At 48.9% G+C, this 12,151-nt stretch overlaps 1 protein-coding gene across 1 annotated transcript in view; it reads left to right on the plus strand.

The window, feature by feature from the left end:
- The window catches only part of LOC110257671, a 98,029-nt gene continuing 96,136 nt past the window's right edge, over window positions 10,259-12,151 (plus strand). The window contains exon 1 of the mRNA XM_021079834.1: window positions 10,259-10,595. The gene's annotated coding sequence lies outside the window, so the exon portion shown is untranslated. The remainder of the gene's footprint in view (window positions 10,596-12,151) is intronic.

Genomic DNA, 12,151 nt, shown 5'->3' on the forward strand with positions numbered 1-12,151 from the left:
ACAATGTATATATTCACCAAAGGAAAGCAGACATGACTATATTCTCAAAGAAATAAGCTTTATGGAAAAAACATTACTAGATATAAAAATACTTCATAAACATTTTTAAAATGTTTGATTCACCAAGAAGATACTGATTTTAAATGTGTATGCTCCTAATAAGAAAGCCTCCAAATAAAGCGAAGTATAATTACAAAGGGAAAGCCCAATTCTTGATCATAGTGGGAGATTTTAACATACTTCTCTTAGCAGCTGATAGTACAAGCAGACAAAAATATCAGTACATATATAGAACACTTGTACAACAACTCAATTACAAACATGACCTGGGAGACATATAAAGAACAATGTGCAACTATAGAAACAACTATAGAAAATAGCATCTTTATCAACTCTAATAAAACAATTACAAAAATTAACTAGACTGGTCCGTAAGGCAAGTTTCAACACATTTTAAGAAATGGAGCACCTTCTCTGGCCACAGTGTTTATAAGCTAGACCTCAGTAAGAAAAAGATAACTTAAAATCCTCACGTTTGGCTTAAGAAGTTCCCGTCGTGGCTCAGTGGTTAGCGAATCTGACTAGGAACCATGAGGTTGCGGGTTCGATCCCTGGCCTTGCTCAGTGGGTTAAGGATCCGGCATTGCTGTGAGCTGGGGTGTGGGGGGCAGACGCGGCTCAGATCCTGCGTTGCTGTGGTTGTGGGGTAGGCCAGTGGCTGTAGCTCAGATTGGACCCCTAGCCTGGGAACCTCCATATGCTGCAGGAGAGGCCCTAGAAAAGGCAAAAAGAAAAAAAGAAAAAGAAATATACTTCTAAATGACCAAATAAGACATTACAATGGAAAGAGAACCTTTTGAACAGAATGATAATGAAAATGCTACATACCAAAACTTGTGAAACAGAGCTAAAGCTGTACTAAAGCTAAGAAATGTAGACCCTTATATATATATGTTAATAAAGGAGAAAGCCTGAAAATGAATGAGCTAAGCACCCATGTCAAGAAGGCAGAAAAAGAACAGCAGATTTAAACCTAAGAGAGTAGAAAAATGAAATATTAAAGATGAGAGCAGAAATCAATGAAATAAAAAGTAAAGATATAATAGAGAGGTTCAACAAAACCCAAAGCCAGTCCTCTGAAAAGATTAATGAAATTGATACATCTATGTCAAGGTTGACCGAGAAAAAAATGAGAAAAGACATAAATTATCAATATCAGGAATGGGGAAAAAAGGCTCACTATAGATCCTTTAGATATTACAAAGATAATAAAAGGATACTATGAACAATTTTGTGCCAATAAAATAAAAATTTTAGGTGAAATGGACAATTGCTAGAAACATAAGACATGTCAAAAGGATACAAGAAAAAAATAGAAAAACCGAATTTTTTTATAACTAATGAACGGACTGAGTCTTTTAAAACTTTCCCATACCTCCCACCCCCCCACCCCACCCCCACAAACTCCAAACCTAGATGCCTTTCAGAAGTCTACCAAACACTTAGAGAATAATACCAATATTATAACACTCTTCCAGATAGTAGAAAAAGACAGACCATTCCTATACTCTTTTGGTAAAGCCCACCTTACCTAAATAATAAAACACAACAAGAACATGATTTAAAAAAAAAATTTTAGGCTTATCTTTCTTAAGAACATAGATGCAAACTATCCTAACCAAATGTTAGGAAACTAAGTCTGGCAATAAAACATGGGATGGGGGAAGAATCATATACCTTTACCACAGGAGATTTAATTCAGAAATGCAGAATTATTTTGATAACAGAACATTGGCCAATAGAATTTATCACATTAACAGAAAAAGGAAAAGCAATCACACCATCTACTTCATAAATGAAGAAAAAATTATAAAATGTAACATTCATTTACTGAAAAGAACACTTAGCACACTTTCTTATTCTGAAAAACAGTGTTTACAAAAACTTTACAGCAAAAATTTTGCTTAGTGGCGAAATGTAGAAAGCTTTCCTTTGAGATCAGGAAAAGGATAATTTTCCCTATAATGGTTCTAGCCGTTGCAGCAAAGCAAGAACAATAAAAGGTATAAGAACTAGAAAAGAAGAAAGCAAACTGTAATTATATGTAGATAATGTTACTGGGTACATAGAGTAGGAAATCCAAAATATTTACAGATAAATTAATAGCAAATCGTGGAGTTCCTGTTGTGGCTCAGTGGTAAACGAATCCAACTAGGAACCATGAGGTTACAGGTTCAATCCCTGGCCTCGCTCAGTGGGTTAAGGATCCAGCATTGCCTGAGTTGTGGTGTGGGTCACAGATGCGGCTCGGATCTTGAGTTGCTGTGGCTGTGGTGGAGGCTGGCAGCTGTAGCTCCGATTCCACCCCTAGCCTGGGAACCTCCATATGCCTTGGGTGCAGACCTAGAAAAGACAAAAAAAAAAAACAAACGAACAAAAAAATTAGCAAATTGCTATGTACAAGGGCAATATAAAAAATCAATTGTACTTATATATACTAGCAAAAATTTGATGCCATTAGCACCACAATAGCATCAAAAAGGTCAAACACCTAAGGAAAAAAAATTTTAAGGTGGATGAGGTGTCCTGTAGAAAACTATTAAATATTACTGAGAGAAACTAAAAAGGAAAAAACTAAAGAAATACATTATGTTCCAGAACTAGACAGTTCAATGTTATAGAGACAGAAGTACTCCCCAAATTAATCTTCATATTCAGTGAAATTATAATCAAAGTCCCAACAGGTATTTTTGCATGCTTTGTGGACCTTAAAAAATTGGTACTAAAACTTTATGGAAATTCAAGGGGCCAGGAAGAGCTGTGACATGCTTGAAAAGTGAGAAGGTTTGTTCTATTGCATATCAAAACTTTTTATAGGAGTTCCTGTTGTGGCTCAGTGGGTTAAGAACCCAACCAGTATCTATGAGGATGCGGGTTTGATCCCTGGCCTTGCTCAGTGGGTTAAGGATCCCGCGTTGCTGTGAGCTGTGGTGTAGGTCGCAGACACGGCTCAGATCCCATGTGGCTGTGGCTGTGGCTGTGGCCGGCAGCTGTAGCTCCGACTGGACCCCGAGCCTGGGAACCTCCATATGCCACAGGTGTGGCCCTAAAAAGCAAAAAAAAAAAAAAAAAAAAAAAAAAAAAAGAATGCCTTAGTGTTGGAATCATATAGTATATGACATTTTCAGATTGGCATCTTGCACTTAGTAATATGGGTTTAGGATTCCTCCATGTCTTTTCACTGCTTGCTGCTTCGTTTCTTATTGGGCTGCATATGAGTCCATTATTGGGATGTACCCGTTTATCCATTCATCTCCCGAAGGCCATCTTGGTTGTTTCCAGCGTTTTGGCAATTATGAGTAAAGCTGCTCTAAACATTTATGTACAGGGTTTTCTGTGGACATAAGTTTTTCAAGTCCTTTGAGTAAATACCACGAGTGCAATTGCTGGATCGTATGGTAAGAGTACGTTCGCTTTTGTAAGAAATTGCCAAACTGTGTTTCAAAGTGGCTGTACCATTTTACATTCCCACTAGGGATGAATGAGAGTTCCTGCTGCTCCACATCCTTGCCAGCACTTGGTGTTATCAGTGTTCTGGATTCTGGCCATTCTAATGGGTGTATAGTGGTATCTTGTTGTTTTAATTTGCATTTTCATGGTGACATATGATGTGGAGCATCTTTTCATATGCTTATTTGCCATCTGTCTGTCGCTGGTGAGATGTCTGTTAAAGCCTTTGGCCCGTTTTTTAATCTGGCTGTTTATTTTCTTATTATTGAGTTTTGAGTTCGTTGCATATTTTGGATAACAGTTCTTTATCAGATGTGTTTTTTGTAAATATTTTCTCCCAGTCTGCAGCTTGCCTTGTCATTCTCTTGACATTGTCTTTTGCGGAGCAGAAGTCTGTGATGGGAGTGAAGTCCAGCTTATCAATTCTTTCTTTCATGAATTGTGCCCTTGCTATATCTAAAACGGAATCGTTAAACCCTCCCGTCACCCCAAACAGAAACTCCATACCTATTAGGCACTGATTCTCTATTCTCCCCTCCGCTCAGCCCCGAGAGCCTCTATTCTACTTTCCGTCTCTATGAATTTGCCTATTCTAGACCATGTCATACAAGTAGAGCCGTACAATATTTGTCCTTTTGTGCCTGCCTTATTTCACTTAGCATAGTGTTTTCGAGATTTATCCATATCGTAGGAGGTATCAGCATTTCATTCCTGGTGACTCAGTAGGTTAAGAATCTGGTGGTGTCACTGCAGTGGGACAGTTCCCTGCGATGGCATGAGTTCAGCCCCTGGTCCCAGAACTTTTGCATGCTGCAAGTGCAGCCAAAAACAAAAGAAATTCATTTATATGACTGAATTATATTACATTATTCATCCATTCATCTGTCAGTGGACACCAACGTTTCCAACTTTTGGTTATGGCGAGTATGTGCAATGAATATGGTAGGACAATGTCAGCATACTCTATTTGAGTCCTTGCTTTTATGTATTTGTTTATTATTTATTGGCCATGCCACGGCATGTGGAAGTTCCCAGGCCAGGGATTTAACCCGCACCACAGCAGCAACCTGAGCTGCTATGGTGACAACGTCAGTTCCTTAACCCACTGTGCCACCAGGGAACTCCTAACCCTATTGATTTTGTATGGATTCCTTAGGATTTTTTTTTCTTTTTGTGGCCGCACCTGCGGCATATGGAAGTTCCCAGGCTAGGGGGTGCAATCGGAGCTGCAGCTGAGGTTGACGCCACAGCCACAGCAACACCAGATCTGACCCAGATCTGTGACCTACACTGCAGCTTTCGGCAACACCAGATTCTTAGCCCACTGAGCAAGGTCAGGGATGGAACCCACATCCTCATGGATGCCAGTCAGATTCTTAACCCGCTGAGCCACAAAAGGAACTCCTGAGTCCTTGCTTTTAACTCCTTTGAGTATTTACCTAGGAGTGGAATTGCTGGGTCCTATGAGTACGTTAGTGTTTCAAGCACTTCTTACGTGCTTTCCATTGCACAATGAAAGGAAAAATGAGAGGGATGAGAAGAGAAGAAGACAAGTATAGATGAGTCTTTTGAATATTTTCCTCCCATGGGAAGCAGAGAAATGGGGTGGTAGCTCTAAGAGAAAGTGGACCCAGAGGAAAGGTCTTTAAGACAGGAGCGATCAAAAATGTTTGTATGCTGGAGTTCTCGTCGTGACGCAGGGGAAACGAATCTGACTAGGAACCATGAGGTTGCAGGTTCGATCCCTGGCCTCGCTCAGTGGGTTAAGGATCTGGTGTTGCCGTGAGCTGTGGTGTAGGTTGCAGACACGGCTTGGATCTGGTGTGGCTGTGGCTGTGGTGTAGGCCGGCAGCTGTAGCTCCAATTAGACCCCTAGCCTGGGAACCTCCATATGCCGCAGGTGTGGCCCTAAAAAGAAAAAAAAAAAAAAAAAAAGGAAAAAAAGAAAAAGAAATGTATGTTTGTATGCTATTGAGAGTGATGTCACAACGGAAGAATAATTCATGCAGCGGGAGAGAGAGGAGAGAAGCCCCATTCTTACGTGGATGAGAGGGCAGGGTGTTGGCTTGAGCCAGGAGCTGAGGATGGTCCATCCCAAGGGGTAGGGCGGACACTGCAGATGCAGTTGTAGGGGCGACGTGGTGGTAGAGGCCACACAGATCCTCTTCAGTTGCTTCATTCTGCTCCGTGAGCCGGGAGGCGAAGCCAAGGGTTCTGAGGATGTTGGAGGAGGGGATGGAGGTGGGGGGAGAGCGCAGGAGGTGGGAAAGTGTTAGCCAGGGAAGTGGTGGGGGGAATGGACTGGGGAAGAACGGGATGACTGCTCGGCAGCGTTTAGGGTGCCCATGAAGCTCATGCTCATTAACTCAGAGTGGGCCCAGTCAGCGTGTTTGGGAGCTTTCCTCCAGGCGGGCCAGCGCAGGCGCAGAATTGGGTGTGGCCAGGGCTGTGGTTTCCCGCGGTGGGCACCACGAGGCCGGAGAGAGGTAGAAGCTGAGGGTTCTGCCCAGGAGTGACTGGAATCCTTAGTCACAGCCTTTGAGTGGCATAAGGAGGGGACAGGGGACCAGTGGAGGGTCAGTGATAACGGAGGTCTGGTGCAGGGGAGGGATGCTGGCATGAGAGACTGGAGCTGGCAAGTCAGGAGGCCTTCTTTAGAAAGAGGGACGCATGACACTGAGTGGAAGGAGGAGGTGCCGTGTTTTGGGAGACAGGGTCTAAGGTCTGGCTGGGGCAGTGAGGGAGGCTGGAGACAAGAGCCGTCAAGGCAAGGAGGTCAGAGAATGGGGAGGCCAGGCTGGTGGAAGGGTCATCTACCCACAGCTGGACCCAGACCCCTCTTGGATGGGAACCACCCGTTTCCCCAGCCATCTTCAAAGCCATCAGGAGAGGTCAAGGGGGAGACCTCTGTACTTTGCCCCCTCCCCCAGCAGGGGTCAGAGAAGACTAGGGGCCTGGGGCAAAGGTCACACACACCGCCCCCCACCTCCCAGCCCCCGCCTGGCCTTCTACCCCACTTCATCCGAGATCGGGAGGGGCCATCAAGGGTCATGTATTTACTGAGCACCAATGATACCTACCATTTCCTTGCTCTGGGCGGGTGTGTGCAGAGTACTACACGTTTCTCCTCTCACTCAACCCTTTCAACAATGGCGAGGAGGAGCTCCCACTGTGGCTCAGCGATAATGACCCCAACTAGTATCCATGAGGATGCTGGCTCAATCCCTGGCCTCGATCAGTGGGTGAAGGATCTGGCGTTGCCATGAACTGTGGTGTAGGTCGCAGATGCGGCTTAGATCCCGTGTTGCTGTGGCTGTGGTGTAGGCCGGCAGCTGCAGCTCTGATTCAGCCCCTAGCCTGGGAACCTCCATATGCCACAGGTGCGGCCCTAAAAAGGAAACAAACAAACAAACAAACAACGGCGAGGAAAGTATGGCTAATTGGCCCATTTTAGAGCTGAGAAAACACAGCCTCAGAAAATTTGAGTCTGGTCTGCTAATTCCAGAATCTGAAGCCTTGAACCTGCTGCCTCCCCTGGTGGGCAACCTGGAGATGAACCCGGTCTAGCACCTGACCTCTGGTGTGGAAACAAGTAATCATAGAACTCTGCTCCGCACATTTTTCTTTTCCTTCTGGTCCCCCTGGGGCCTCCTCTCCTTTCCTATATGGGCAGACCTCACCCTTTCCCTACCCCCGAAGCTAGGGTAAACCACATGCAGTGGGTTTCCTGGGCAGCAGAACTTTGAGTACTAAAATTTGGAATGGGGTCAGTCTCCGGCAAGCCCGGAAGGTTTGATCTCCCTGGCTGTGACTCGCCTTTCGGCTCTTCCTCTCCCCCCTTTTTTCCTTCTCCTTCATTGGTTTTGCTCATTTCACCCATGGCATTTTGCTTGCCTTCCACTGTCTCCTTGGGGGCTACGAGTACTTCCAGGCACCCTCTGGGAGCCCAGCACCCTGGCAGCAGGAGATTAGAAACTTCAGTGAGGGTTTGGAATGGGCAATTTTTTTTTTTTTTGTCTTTTTAGGGCCGCACCCGCAGCTCGTGGCAACGCCGGATCCTTAGCCCACTGAGCAAGGCCAGGGATCAAACCTGCGTCCTCATAGGTACTAGTCAGATTCGTTAACTGCTGAGCCATGACAGGAACTCCATGGAATGGGCATTTCTCGAACAGAGCCCATAAACAACCCTTGGGTGCCCATAGTCAGCCTGAACATCACAACCAGACAGACACTCGACAAGCTAGAACATTCTGGGCTCAGCTGACCCCTGGGGAGAAAGAAAAGGGCAATCTCCCAGGCAGGTTCCCCATTCAACTCATTCATTCATTCATTCATTCATTCATCAAATGCTTACTGAGTACCTACTTACTATGTGCCAAATTCTCCTCTAGGCAGTAGTGAACAAGCCAGATAGAATCCCTGGTTTATGTTCCTGTTTTTCCCAAAGCATCTTTTTCATTAAAAAAAAAAAAGGCAGTGCCCTAGTCTTCCTTATACTTCAATTCCCAACACCTGGTATGGGATCTGTTAGCGATATTCCAAAAATGTTAAACGAATCGCTGTTTGAATGAATGAATGAATGGGTAAATGAGTGATGAAAGGTTCCTACAAGTTCCATCCTGAGTGGCCTGCAAACTTTGCTAAGATCTCCGCATGTTGAAGGCAGGAGTCCCCAGGAGGGACAGTGGCCAACTGTGCCTAGTGCAAAAGTGACAGCTGATGGAAGAGGGCAGGTCTGTGGGGGGCTGGGGTGCATGTCAAAGTGAAGGGGACTTCAGGGAATCCTAGGGGCCCTGAACCTGCATGCTGCCCCAAACCATCGGGGGCAGCAGAAGGCGCTGAGCAGTTGGGGGAGGGGGCTAGAGGACGGTCGGCGCTTTCAACGAAAGAGTCATTCGTGGCGCTTGTGAAGGATCGGAAGGCAGACTCTATTTAGGTCTGTCCCAGTGTGTACAGGGGTTATTGCGGTGGGGTTTGCAGTGGGGGAAAGATATGGGGGCACGTGGGGGTTTCAGAGCCACGGAGCAGGGCGGAGTCACTGGGTGGTCATTAGAGGGAACATCGGGGCTGAGGGAGATTCTGGCTAAACTGAGTTGACAGGATGTTCCCTGAAGGTAGGTCAGGATAAGATAAAGAGGGTATGGGGGGTACGGAATTTGATCAGACCTCAAGGATAGTGGATTGGGGCTAAACTGACTCAGCAGGCTTCTTGCTAAATCTGGATTAAGTAGGCAGAACCACCGGACCAGGGACAGAGCCCAAGACCGGATCCCAGCCAGAGTGCTCCAAGGCGCCTGACTCGAGTTTGGTCAAAGGAGACAGTCTTTGTCAGCGCAAAGAAAGGCACCCACAGCTGCCAGCGCTGCTGGCCCTGGAGAGGCGGGCCGGGGGCGGGGGGGGGTGGGGTGCAGGAAAGGGCTCAGGACCTTCCTCAGAACAAATCCTTGTTGCTCCATTGAACAAATGTCACCCAGGAAAGACCAGGGGCTCTGGAGTCGACTGACGGGTTGCAGCTCCATCACTGACTGTGTTACCCCGGGCCAATCACCTGGCCACTCTGTGCCTCCCTTTCACCTTTTGTCAAATGATAGTAACGATGCTGCCCTCAGAGGGTGGTTCTAAGGATCCTCTAGGGCAGTGGTACCCAGAGAGGTCTCCCCACCGTCAGCATCACTGGGAACTGGCGAGAAATGCAAATTCTCAGGCAGCCCCAGACCTGCTGACTCAGAAATCCAAGGGCCCTAACAAGCCTCTAGGGGATTTGCATGTGCTCCAAAGTTTGAGAAACACTGTGCTGGATCAGCACAGAAAGAAACCCTTTGGAAAGGAGAAATTCTTTTTCTCTGCCCAGAGCACAGAATTAGGGGAGTGAGTTTCAGGCCGGCCCTCTGGGTGCGCAGTAGAATCACCTGGCCTTTTCCCAGACCAATTATGCCAGACTCCCTGAGGGTGGGGGATGCTGGCATCAGCAGCTTTTAAAGCTCCCCAGGTGATTCCTAGTGCAGCCAGGTAGCCTATCAGAAGCCCCTAGGGGGCTTGTTAAAGCACCGAGTGCCAGCCCCACCCCCAGACCCTAATTCCCTAGGTGTGGGGTGGGGCCTGGGAATTTGCATTTCCAAACAGCTGTCTGGTGTTGCTGGTCCTGTGACCAAACCCGGAGACCCACAGCCCAGGGGGGGTTAGTTCAGAATGGACATGCGTGGGAAGTGAGGGGCCTGGGGGAGAAAACCCAGCCCCCTCCCGCTGCCCAACTGAATTAAACATGGGCCAGCTGGGGGCTGAACTTTGCTTGCACGTGTATCGTTTTTATTAAGCTCCATCTGCAGGGGAGGGCCGAGGTTGGTTGACATTTGTGGAGAAGCTGAGCTGTGGCGTGGGCCTCCCTCGGAGCAAAAAGGGATCACCTCCACCGGCTCGGTAGATTCCCCCGGGAAATCCATGAAGAGGAGCCGCCAGACCAGGGCAGCGCGTGGAACAGCCTCCCTCCCTGACGCCCTTCCCTCCATCGGGGCCTGGGCCTCCCTGCTGGCTTTTTCTTAGGAGCAGATGCTTTCTTTGGTTTGGTTCCGCTGCCCCTCGCTCCGAGGCTCCCTTAGTGGGGAGGGGAAGTGGGAGCCAAGAGACAGGGCTGCTTTCCGCGGGCTTTTCAGTCACGCCGCATTCATTCGCTCCTTCAATAAGTACACATGGCAGCTCTCGGAGGGCGCGGGGAGTTGGGTCTGTTTCGTGTTTCCTGCACCGAATGAAATAAAGCGCCGCCAATACCGACGCCGACGCCTTCCCGAGCATCTCCGCTCTCGACTCCGGAGGTAACCGCCCAACGGACCTTGATAACTGTCATTGCCCTACGCCCCCTGTGTTTCTACGACCTCGCTGTGTTCCGTGGGGTGCATCGAAAGCCTTTGTACCTCCCTGTCACCCTGCCGTCTGGCTGCGGCTGCTCTTGGCTCAACCCGGGTCCGGCCTCGTGCGCTTCCGCGGCCGCTTGGACTGCGCGGGGTGAGGGCAGCACGAGGAACTCATCTCAGCCTCTGCTAAACCCGGGCCGTGGGCATCTCGCTGGATCTGCAGAGGAACCCTATGAGGTAAGCACCATTGTGAACCGTGCTTTGCGGATGGGGAAGCTAAGTGTGGTCCACGCACAGCTGGTGCGTGTTGGGGCCCGATTTCCGCCTGGGCCTGGATCCCCACCCGCGCAGGCATCGGTTTCCCGCATCCCGCTTCAGGGAAGCCGGGCACTTGCTCAGCCTTGACCTTCACCCACTCGCGTGGCTGTGGGGCCGCTCCCAGTGCTCTGCTCCCCAAGGCGCTGCTTGAAGGGTGAGGTACTTTCTCCTTCCTGGGCAGCGCCCTTGGAGGGGGGTGCTGCCTGTGACCCCAGGAGGCCAAAGTGTGGGGACCTGGCAGTCAGGGCGGCTCTGGGCCTTGGTTGCCAGACCTTGAACCCCCGCCCCTGCTGCCCTCAGCTGGGCCTTCCAAGGCCCTTCAGCCCAGGAGGCCTGGGCTCTGCAGGGAGCAGGAAGGCTGTACCTGGGGAAGGGCTGCGTCTGCCCTCAGCTGTGTGACCTTGGGCTGGTCGCTGCCTCTCTTGACCTCAACTTTCTCATCTGCAAAATGGGGCTTCCACTTTCATGTCTGAGGTTCACATCTCACCTCCCTTCCAGCTGTAGAAACTTCTTGGTGTCCCGAGCTGCTACAGAGATGGAAAGGGAGACTCTGGGGTGAGCTTGCAGGGTTGCAGGGGGGGGCTTTACTGCCCTGTTGCTAAGGTGACCAGATGATTCGTCTTAAAAGGAAGAAATCCCCTTATCTTTTTGGGGGTCTTTATCTGCTAGGAGAGGTCCAGGGCAGGGATTCCACCCACCAGGGTGCCCTGCGGTGCTGCATAACTTGTACTCAGTTCTTTTTTTTTCTTCTTATGGACACACCTGCACCATATTGAAGTCCCAAGGCTAGGGGTTGAATCAGAACAGCTGTAGCTGCTGGCCTACACCACAGCAGGAACAACACGCGATTCAAGCCGCATCTGCGACCTACACCACAGCTCACGACAACGCCAGATCCTTATCCCACCGAGCGAGGCCAGGGATCAAACCTACGTCCTCACAGATACTAGTTGGGTTCACGACCACTGATCCACGACGGGAACTCCTGTTAGTTCTTGATGAATCAGTAGAATTCAGTGCTTTAATTACAGTAAGAGGAGACAGCCTCGTGAATTGGGACAGATGGATCCCGCGAGCAAAGGTGGCTGAGGCCGGGGGCCTGTCCTGACCGTCTCGCCTGGGGGAGTTGGGGGGTGCTGGAGGGGCTCCCCACTGTGCCACCCCCCCACCCCTGCTCCAGGCATCACAGGGAAGCTGTTGGCCTTATGGGAAGGGGCCCCTCCTCAAGCTTCACCTAGGAGCTGGCTGGCAGCTGGCATGGGTGTGTCCCAGGTCTTGGTCGCCCTGAGCACAGAGCCCAGGCCCCTCTACGCTGACTCAGCCACCTTGCCTTTTCTTGGAGACTTTCTCTCCCTTTCTCAGACTCCCCTCCAGCGCGGCTGTGTTGTGCCCTCGCTCCCCCAGACTGGCTGTGGCTGTGTTGCTGTCATACACAAAATCAACAGAAAAAAAACAAACACACACACAAAAAAAGC

Source organism: Sus scrofa, chromosome X (assembly GCF_000003025.6).
Source record: "Sus scrofa isolate TJ Tabasco breed Duroc chromosome X, Sscrofa11.1, whole genome shotgun sequence".
Lineage (NCBI taxonomy): Eukaryota > Metazoa > Chordata > Mammalia > Artiodactyla > Suidae > Sus > Sus scrofa.